The 10,485-nt window shown below is 51.5% G+C and overlaps 1 long non-coding RNA gene across 1 annotated transcript; it reads left to right on the forward strand.

Annotated features, from left to right (window-relative positions):
• The first annotated feature begins 1,379 nt into the window (after positions 1–1,379).
• LOC138989410 (uncharacterized) lies at positions 1,380–9,865 on the forward strand. The gene is made up of 3 exons (XR_011465695.1): positions 1,380–1,796; positions 2,965–3,221; positions 6,095–9,865. It is a non-coding gene; the product is annotated as an uncharacterized lncRNA (long non-coding RNA).
• Positions 9,866–10,485: the final 620 nt, after the last annotated feature.

Below are 10,485 nucleotides of genomic sequence, written 5' to 3' on the forward strand. Positions count from 1 at the left end.
CTGGGTGCAGTCATCTGGCTCTCCCTCCCCCTACTCTTGGCTCAGAGAACCCAGCCCAGGTGTTTCTGCAGCCCCTCCTCTTGAACTGCACGAGGATCCTGAGGGTCCTGTGACCCGCCCCCGCCCTGCCACCCAGGCATCCACTGGGCTGCACCTGTACTGGGCAGGTTAGGTTGCCCGGCAGTTGCCTGTCAGCGGCACAGGACGTGGTGTCCTGGGGGGGCTACTGACACCCAGCAGGACCCTGTGGGGCTCCCAGTTTCAAAAGCCCCTCAGAGTCCCCTTTCTTGTTCATAGAAAAAGCCTTTAGTCTCCTAGCTATCCCTGAGTGCCAAAGAGCAGATTCAGCACTTATTAATTAGAGATGTGAGGGAAGCAGGAACAGAGAAGCAGTCAGTCCAGGGCAGTGGTGATGGCTCCAACAATGATAAAGCAGCTCCTCCTCCAGGGATGCACTCAGGAATCTGACCCCAGCTCTGAGCTGTTCTGCAGAAACCAAGACCTCCCCCGACTCCCCCACACACAGCTTCCCCCTCTTGCTGCCCCCACGTGCCTCTCAGTTCAAATGGCCAAGAACTGGACTACACACGCTTAGTCCTGCAAGGTGGGGGCCACGCTGCTCCAGGAGCAGTGGGTGGCACCCTCACTTGAGGGAGATGGGCAAGGGACTTCCCCCAAAGGGGTTCTGGTGCTGCTCAGCGCCCTCATCCCACTCCCAAGGGGCAGCAGACCTGTCCTGCTTTCAGGACCCCGTGGCTGTGGGCATGGGAGGCACAGCATAGCATAGCGACAATGGGGTAAATGCCAGTGCCAGAGAGAGCAGGCAGGGCGGCTTCAGGGAGGAGGTGGCCTGGGACCTGTGACCCATCTTGCTGGGCTGGGAGTCAGCAAGGTCAAGGCTGGGAGGGTCGGGCAGACCCAGACCTGTGTCCCCTACCACCATGCCCCTAAACCTCACTGTGTCCCCTCCAGTGTGACCAGATGCACTGTGGGTATCTCAGGGCACACAGGCTGCCAAGGGGCTGCTGGGACAGCAGAGAGGCCAGACCAGGCAGGGACCCCCAGGTCCTCAGCACACGCGGCCTCAGGCTCCAGCCAAGGTCCTCGGGCGGCAGGCGCAGCAGGAGGCATCACTGGGTCTCCCAGGAACCTCAGCTCCCTAGAGGGGCCTCTGACCCGGTCCAAAGTGGCCCCCATTTTCCTTTCTGTCCTAAGCAGAGGCTCCCTGTGCCCATGTTCCCTGTCACTCACAAGGATGTGGGCATGAGGACCCAGGAGGCCGGGCAGGGCTGACCTGTGTCTAGAGTCTCCCTGGGCCTCATGTGGTCACCCCTGCTCCACCCCCCACGGGTGCTCCATAAACGCAGCCGAACCCAGTGAACTTTCCAGCATCATCCCTCCACCCCCCCGCCACCAAGGGAACAAAGGCCCCACGGTTGGAACCTCGTGAAGTTCTTAGCACAGTTTAATAGTCTCCTCTCATTGGCCCCCATGCACCATCAACTGCCTCTTCCTAATCCCCCGAAGGTGAAGTTCCAATACTTTGGCCACTTGATTCAAAGAACTGACTCATTGGAAAAGACCCTGATGCTGGGAAAGATTGAAGGCAGGAGGAGAAGGGGTGAGAGGATGAGATGGTTGGATAATATCACCGACTCAATGGACATGTGTTTGAGCAAATTCCAGGAGATGGTGGAGGACAGGGAAGCCTGGCGTGCTGCAGTCCATGAGGTCACAAGGAGTTGAACACAACTTAGCAACCGAACAACAATGATCCCCTGATGGTGATGACGACGGTGAGGAGGGCCTGTTTGTTCCCTTACATTTTCTGGCTCGTGTGAGGGCAGTTGGGGGTGCAGCCTCTGCAGAAGTCAGAGCAGAAGTGGGTGGGGGGAACCAGACAAGGTTTGACCACAGGTGAGGAGGGCGCTCCCCTGGGGCTGCCAGGCCACCTCTGAGCACAGCTACTGCTCCGGGCCCTTCCGTGTGGCTGTCTGCCCTCTGCTCCCAGCCTGGCTCACCTTCCCTGGGTCTGCAGAGCTGACCCGTCCCCTCAGGGCCTTTGCACAAGCCCTGCTGTGAACCCTCCAGCTCTTCATTCCTGTGCTGCCCCAGGTCCCTGAGAGCCAGGACTCCCACATGTCCTTATTGACGTTCCTTTGGGCAGCTGGATGCCTGGTGAATCAGAGCTTCAAGTCCAGGCTCTGAACTTCCCAACGTGTGGTCTCCTGGCACTTCAGTTTCTTACCCTCTTCTGGTGGGGATGATGGTAGCACTTATGCCAAGCATAAGTGAGCACTGAGTTAGAACCAAAACCTGCATCTACCAGAATTAAATACAGATTAGCGATGTGCTGACGCAGCCCCTCCCCCGCCCAGGAAGCCCTTGTCCAGTTCTGTGCCCATGGCCAGCCCAGCCCTGGCCAACCCAGCCCTGTCCCGAGCTGAGGAGCCTGGTGAATGGAAGAATGGCCGGTCCCATGGATTCTGACTCTGATCCGAGCAACCATCTGGGTCCTGGGACTGATTGTAAATCGGGTCCTTGCCTTGCTCAGGAGTGATGTGAAAGTGGCCCCGGGGCAGTGTTAGTCACCACTGGTCAGATCTGCGGGCAGGAGGGACCCATGGTACCCACAGCAAGGAGGTGGCTGGAGGAAGAGCAGACTGATCCTCAGGGAAGCTCACCGCCCCCTCTCTGGAGCCCCATCTGTCAGTGGACACTCGTCAGCTGAACCCCTCCTGGAGTCCTGGGCGGGTCCTCAGTGGTCATGTGTGGCTTGCCCCAGGGACAGGGCTCAGGAGCCACGGGAGCTCAGGCCAGCGCCCCCCTCCACCGGATGGTCTGTGTTTGTGACCATTACATATGGGCTTCATTTACACCCATTCTGTTGTTTACATGACTGATTGAAACATTTGAAAACCGCAAGATACCAGGCGATTTGACTATTGTTTCCATATTTGACAGGAGATGAGCTGGGATTCTCAACTCCCTGCCGATAAATGCCTTGGCTGGCGAGCTCACCCCCGTCACCCACAACATCCTCTGTGCCCAGCAAGGGACTGGCGCCTGCATCCAGTGGGCCGGCGATCTGAACTCTCGGTAGAGAAGAGTGCATGCACCCGGAAAGCATCATTAGCTGGGAGACCAAACGCCGGAAGCTGAATGTTCATTCCTTGCAGAATAACATCTGATTGGAAAACACCCGGCTCCAGGGAGCTAAGGTCAGCTTTGAAATGTGCAGCTTCAGCGCACTCGGCAGCAAAACAGCCTCATAAACACAGAGCCAGGCCTTGCCTGCTGGGCTTATGAGCGTGTGGCCGCCTCCTTGGGAGAAACAGATTTCATCTCTGACCTAACTGCTCTTTTTTTTCTTTAGTATTTATTTTGAAATCATTTCAAACTTAAAGAAAATTCACAGAAAGTTGCCAGAAGAGAGGGCCTTAATGCTGACTTGCTAATTTCCTGCATTTTATCCCATTTCCTCCAATGCTCACCCTCTGTCTGAAGTGCTTCTAGAATCAGCAGAAAGTAAGTGGGGGACCCTATGTCCACTGGCCCCGAGTACCTCAGTGTGCATCTCCTGGGAGCTCGGACTCTCCCCACAAATCCTCAGTGCAACTGTTGGGTGATGCAACATGACTGTGTTACCCAAGGTCCCTGCTCACCTTCTGTCAAGGGCCCCACAGTGCTCCTTCCCATCAGGGGTGCAGTCCAGGACCTCACACTGAACTTGGACGTCACCTCCCCTCAGGCGCAGGCTCTTCCAGCCTCCCTCTGGCACCTGCTCTTGGCCAGACGTGCGATGAGGCAGTGGGCAAAGGAGGATTGATGTTTGCAGAGCCTCAGCCTAGTAACCCTGAGCTGAGAGAGGAGGGGGCTTGGGTGGAAGAGGGGCCCTGAGTAACAGAAACATTTTGCAAACCATTTGCCTCTGATTTCTCAGCCTCTGTTCTTGCATTGGCTGTAATTTCCAGTACGACACTGCATAGTGTGGTCAGAGTGCTCAGTCTGGCCTGGTCCCAGACTTTAGGGCCCAGCATTTGGTACTTCACCACTGCTGCTGCTGCTAAGTCGCCTCAGTTGTGTCCAACTCTGTGCGATCCCATAGACAGCAGCCCACCAGGCTCCTCCGTCCCTGGGATTCTCCAAGCAAGAACACTGGAGTGGGTTGCCATGTCCTTCCCCAATGCATGAAAGTGAAAAGTGAAAGTGAAGTTGCTCAGTTGTGTCATACTCTTCTCGACCCCATGGACTGTGGCCTACCAGGCTCCTCCGTCCATGGGATTTTCCAGGCAAGAGTACTGGAGTGGGGTGCCATTGCCTTCTCCAGAAGAGGTCTCTAGAATTTTCCATTTTATTGTTTTCCTCTATTTCTTTACACTGATCACTGAGGAAGGCTTTCTTATCTCTCCTTGCTATTCTTTGGAACTCTGCATTCAAATAGGTGTATCTTCCCTTTCCTCCTTTGCCTTTCACTTCTTTTCTTTTCTTAGCTATTTGTAAGGCCTCCTCAGACAATCATTTTGCCTTTTTTGCATTTCTGTTTCTTGGGGAAGATCTTAATCACTGCCTCCTGTACAATGTCATGAACCTCCATCCATAGTTCTTCAGGCACTCTGTCTATCAGATCTAATCCCTTGAATCTATTTGTCACTTCTGCTGTATAATCATAAGGGATTTCATTTAGGTCATACCTGAATGGTCTAGTGGTTTTCCCTACTTCAATTTAAGTCTGAATTTGGCAATAAGGAGTTCATGATCTGAGCCACAGTGAGCTCCAGGTCTTGTTTTGCTGACTGAATAGAGCTTCTCCATCTTCAGCTGCAAAGAATATAATCAATCTGACTTGAGTGTTGACGATCTGGCAATGTCCATCATGTGTAGAGTGTTCTCTTGTTTTGTTGAAAGAGGGTGTTTTCATTCTCTTGGCAAAACTCTGTTAGTCTTCACCCTGCTTCATCTTGTACTCCAAGGCCAAATTTGCCTGTTATTCCAAGTATCACTTCACTTCCTACTTTGCATTCCAATTTCCTATGATGAAAAGGACATCTTTTTTTGGGTATTAGTTCTAGAAGGTCTTGTAGGTCTTCAACTTCAGCTTCTTCAGGATTACTGGTTGGGACATTGACTTGGATTACTGTGTTGTTGAAAGGCTTGCTTTGGAAAGGAACTGAGTTCATTCTGTCATCTTTGAGATTGCTCCCAAGTACTGCATTTCAGGTTCTTTTTTTGACTATGAGGTCTACTCCATTTCTTTTAAGGATTCTTGCCCACAGTAGTAGATATAATGGTCATCTGAATTAAATTCACCCTTTGCAATCCCTTTTAGTTCACTGATTCCTAAAATGTCAATGTTCACTCTTGCCATCTCCTGTTTGACCACTTCTAATTTACCTTGATTCATGGACCTAACATTCCAGGTTCCTATGTAATATTGCTCTTTACAGCATTGGACTTTACTTCCATAACAGTCATAGGTCTATTCAGGTTTTCTATTTCATTTTGTGTTAGTTTTGGTAAGCTGTATTTTTATAGAATTTGTGACACCTAAGTTGAATTTATTGACCCAAGTTAGAACCAGTAGAAAGTTGGTTGTAACATAAACTTGTTTATAAAATTTATTCATTCGCTTTTCATTAATTTGAAGGATCTGTGTTGATATCCCTTCTCTCATCCTTGATTTCTGTCTCTTCAATTTTTTAAAATAGTCTTGATAGAGAGTTATCAATTTTTAAATTTTCAAAAAATCAATTTTTTGCTGTGCTAATTTTTTGCTTGTTTTCTATTTATGATTTCTTCTATTTTTTTTTTTTTACTTTTTGTACTTAATTTGCTTGTCTTTTTCCAGTTTTCTATGGTGAAAACTTAGATAATTAAGCCTTTCTATTTGTTTATATCTAAATATCTAATATAAGCATTTAAATTCTTAAAGAGATGGAAATACCAGACCACCTGACCTGCCTCTTGAGAAATCTGTATGCAGGTCAGGAAACAACAGTTAGAACTGGACATGGAACAACAGACTGGTTCCACATAGGGAAAGGAGTACATCAAGGCTGTATATTGTCACCCTGCTTCTTTAACTTATATGCAGAGTACATCATGAGAAAGCTGGGCTGGATGAAGCACAAGCTGGAATCAAGATTGCCAGGAGAAATATCAATAACCTCAGATATGCAGATGACACACCCTTATGGCAGAAAGTGAAGAAGAACTAAAGAGCCTCTTGATGAAAGTGAAAGAAGAGAGTGAAAAAGTTGGCTTAAAACTCAACATTCAGAAAATGAAGATCATGGCATCTGATCTCATCACTTTATGGCAAATAGATGGGGAAACAGTGAAACAGTGGCTTTATTTTTGGGGGCTCCAAAATCCCTGCAGATGGTGACTGCAGCCATGAAATTAAAAGATGCTTGCTCCTTGGAAGAACAGTTATGACCAACCTAGACAGCATATTAAAAAGCAGAGACTTCACTTTGCCAACAAAGGTCCATCTAATCCAAGCTAAATTTTTCCAATAGTCCTATATGGATGTGAGAGCTGGCCTGTAAAGAAAGCTGAGCACCGAAGAATGGCAAGCCTTTGGGGTTTCTTGGCTTGTGGGAACATCATCTTGGTCTCTGTCTTCATCTTCACATGACGTTCTCCCAGGTGCCTATCTCTGTCCTTTATCAAAGAATGCAAATCTCTCCTTTATCTAAGGACATAATCATATTGGATTAGGGTCCACCCTCATGACCTCATCTTAGATTATCTCTCTGTATGGGCTGATTTATGCCCTCTTACGTTCATATGTTAAAGTTCTGACCCCTCATCACCTCATAATGTGACCTCATTTGAAGACAGAGTCTTAAAGAATGTAATTAGGGTAAAATATAAAGAAGGAAATGGCAACGCACTCCAGTATTCCTGCCTGGGAAATCCTATGAACAAGGGAGCCTGATGGGCTATAGTCTAGGGAGTCACAGAAGAGTCAGATACAACTGAGCGACTAAACAACAGCAACAGAAGGTAAAAAGTGGTCACTGGGGTGACCCTGATCCTACACGAACGGCGTCCTGGTGAGGACGGTTGAGACGCCTGGTGAGGTGTCCGTGAGGCAGGCGGTGAGGACACAGACATGCTGAGGAATGACCCTGTGAGGACAGAGGGAGAGGCGGCCAGCCGCACACCCAGGAGAGCGGCCTCAGGAGGGACCAGCCCTGTGACTCCTGGATCTCAGACCTAAGCCTCCAGGGCTGCAAGAGAATAATGTGTGCCGTTTAAATCCCATTCTGTGGTATCTGTTACGGCCACCTAAGCTGGGACACCCTGTGAAGACCCTGTCTCCACGGAAGGTCATCCTCTGAGATGTTGGGGGTCAGGACTTTGATATGTAAGCTGTGGGGGCACAGTTCGGCTCGTGACAGCATGTATATGTGGGTATGTGTGTGTGTGTCTATGTGTGGAACCACCTGGCTCTGCATAAAGGACACAGGTGAAGAAACTGGGTTCAGTGTGGGCCCGGGACCTGCTGGGGGGCCCAGAGGCCCACGAGTGACCTACTCTCATGGTGCCCACCGCATACACCCTGAGGCCTTGCCCACCACTGCCCAACCCCCACTCCTTCTGGAGGTAACTTTCCAAAGGGCTGCCGAGGTCAAGACAATGGGTCCCTGAGACCCTGGCTGTGGACACTTGGACCAGCTGTGGGTCACACACCAGAGTGGGGGACCGGCCCTGTGAGCAGGAGTATGGTGATGCTGCAGAGGTGACCACTGGGCACTACAACAGAGTTGCAAAGCCAAGGGACAGAGGAGGCTGGTGGAGGAGCCTAGCCAGGGAGGAGCCCAAGGGACCACGGGCTGGACTGTAGGGCCAGCACGTTGAGTCTGGATGGCCAGCCAGGCTCTGGGGGCCAGCTTCCTCTCCCCCAGTTTCTGGCGTTCTATCTCTGGTTTATCCTCCTCAAGGCCCCCACACCCTAGCACACGTGTGGCCGCCATGGAGAGAAGGCAGAGCCTTATCCTGGGTAGTGTTCATGACTGATGGGGCTGCTCCAGGCCAGCCAGCTGGCTGTGGCCCAGGCCATGCCGTGTGTAACTAGCAGGAAATAGGTCCCAGATGCTGCTGCGTGGGGCTGGGCGTGAGCCTCCCAATGTATGGAAAGAGGAGGTTGGCCATGGTCAGCTGGTCAGAGTTTCCAGGGCTGCACTCCCGGGGTCGCCAGTGTGGGAGGAAGGAAGCTGTTCTGGGAGGGGCAGATAAGCCAGCCCACCCCCACAGGAAGAGTGGGCCTCACACGCTCTATCTGGACCCTTCTTTCCCTGGAACCAGTGGGCCCAGTTTAACCCAGAGCACCTGTGGGGGCGGGCGCAGAGGTGAGCTGGCTGGCTTAGCTGCACATAGACCCAGGGTGCCCCCAAAGCAGAGCTCCCTGCTCAGTGTCCTGGGCCAGGGAAGGGAGTGGGATCCTCTCCCTGTGCCCCAGGGCTGCAGATGGGCAGAATCCTAAGGGAAATCAACCCTGACTATTCACTGGAAGGACTGATGCTGAAGCTGAAGTGCCAATCCTTTGGCCACCTGATGCAAAGAAACAACCCATTGGAAAAGACCCTGATGTTGGGAAAGATTGAGGGCAGGCGGAGAAGGGGATTGAGGGATTGAGGAGAAGGGGACGACAGAGGACAAGATTGTTGGATGGTATCATCGACTCAATGGACAGGAGTTTGAGCAAACTCAGGGACTTAGTGAAGGACAGGGAGGCCTGGTGTGCTGCAGTCCGTGGGGTCACAAAGAGTCGGACACAATTTATCAGCTGAACAACAGCAAGGGGTAGGGGAGGCAGGGAGGCCCAGCTTCTTCTGGCCTCAGATCCCAGCTGCTCAGAAGGCTCCGAATGTGAGCTGAAGGCAGGCCCAGCAAGAGCTTCAGGGCCCCACATGCCAGGCGAGGGTCTCTCGCTGTCACCAGGCAAGTCTGTGGAGTGTCTCTTATTTCTCAGCAGCTGCCTTCCTGGAATGGAGAGAGACCTGTCTGGCAAGCTAGCTCTTCATGATCAGCCTTGGTCAGCTGGTCCAACCAGTGACCTCTGGCCCCACACGTGCCTCATACCAGCTGGCTGCTGGAAGAGGCTGAGTGATGGAGACCTGAGTTCCCTTTTGGAAATCCACCTGCTTGTCTGGGGTCATAACTGTCTCTCTCTTGAGTTGTGGCTTCTGTGCTCCCCCACAGGCCCAGCATAGCTTGTCAAGTAGAATAGCACAGAGAACCAAGTTCTGGCAGAGGCACCGACCTCACGCGATGACGGGTAGGGGCTGAGGTGACAATCCTGCCATGCCAGAGCAAGGACCCCTCAGATGTCCCACACGGTCTCATGAGACCATCGTCCCCACTGGCCAAACCTGCCTTAGGGCCAGAAAGCCAGGTTAAACTGAGTAAGCCTTGGTTGATAACCTTGTCTTCAGAATCATATAAATATAATTCAGTTACAAAAGTTAACAAAAATTAAAAAACAAAGCAATCCCTAAAAATCCAAAACAAGTGAACAAAGTTTATATCATACTGGTAGCCTAATTGCACAAGAAATAATTTCAACTGAATTTAAACACAAAGAATTGGAGTATACACTCCTGACACATGTCATAGGGATAAAAGGAACCATGCAGAAATACTAAACTGAACTCATAATCCACTCATTGGCAACAATACTGGGTTTATTAATTTTAAACTGCAAAAATACAGTTTCAAATAAAGCATGTAAGGATGAAAGCAAAGGCTGTTATGTTAATGCCTTTAGGAATGAAGATTTCAGGGTTAGGGAATAGACACAAATATGAAATCAAAGAAGTTGAGGAAGTTCTTGCACTGCAAACAGGCATGCAGAACACGCCTCACAGAGCGGCTGCCCTGCCAGCTGGCAAGGGGTGCAGAAAGGGGCTTCCCCCACAGAGTGGGGTGGGCGGGGCTCCATCCGTACAGGGTGCGGTGTGGAGACCGCATGAGGGCGGGCAGGGCTGACTCAACAGCCTGCTGGTGACCTGGGCAGTCTGAAACACAAGGTCCCAGCTGCCAGACCCCAGGTTCACGTGTCAGAGGCTGTGGAACTGGGCTCAAGCGACCGCAGACGGGAGGCTGTGTCCTGGGCGACACCCCCACTGACTCCTCAACCCCCTGCTGTAAGGAGGGTCCCAGGTGCACCATGATGCCCAATTTACAGATGAGGACTGTGAGGCTCCCAAGGTGACAGGCCTGCCCAAGGTCTCACAGAAGAGAGGCGGTAAGAGCCTCTGCAGGCTGCAGGCAGGGCCTTCACACTGCTCTGCAAGGCTCCATCACCCCACCAGAGAGTGCAGGGCCAGACGGCACTGGGCCAGAGGGCAGCGGTTGGCTCAGCTGGCCATGAGGAGTCTGGTTTGCTCTGGTATGAGCTCACCTGTTCTCATCCGCCTGTAAATCCAAACTCCTTCCCACTGCCTGACAAGCAGCTGGACCTTCCACAGGCCA

This window comes from Bos mutus, chromosome 1, assembly GCF_027580195.1.
Source record: "Bos mutus isolate GX-2022 chromosome 1, NWIPB_WYAK_1.1, whole genome shotgun sequence".
NCBI lineage: Eukaryota > Metazoa > Chordata > Mammalia > Artiodactyla > Bovidae > Bos > Bos mutus.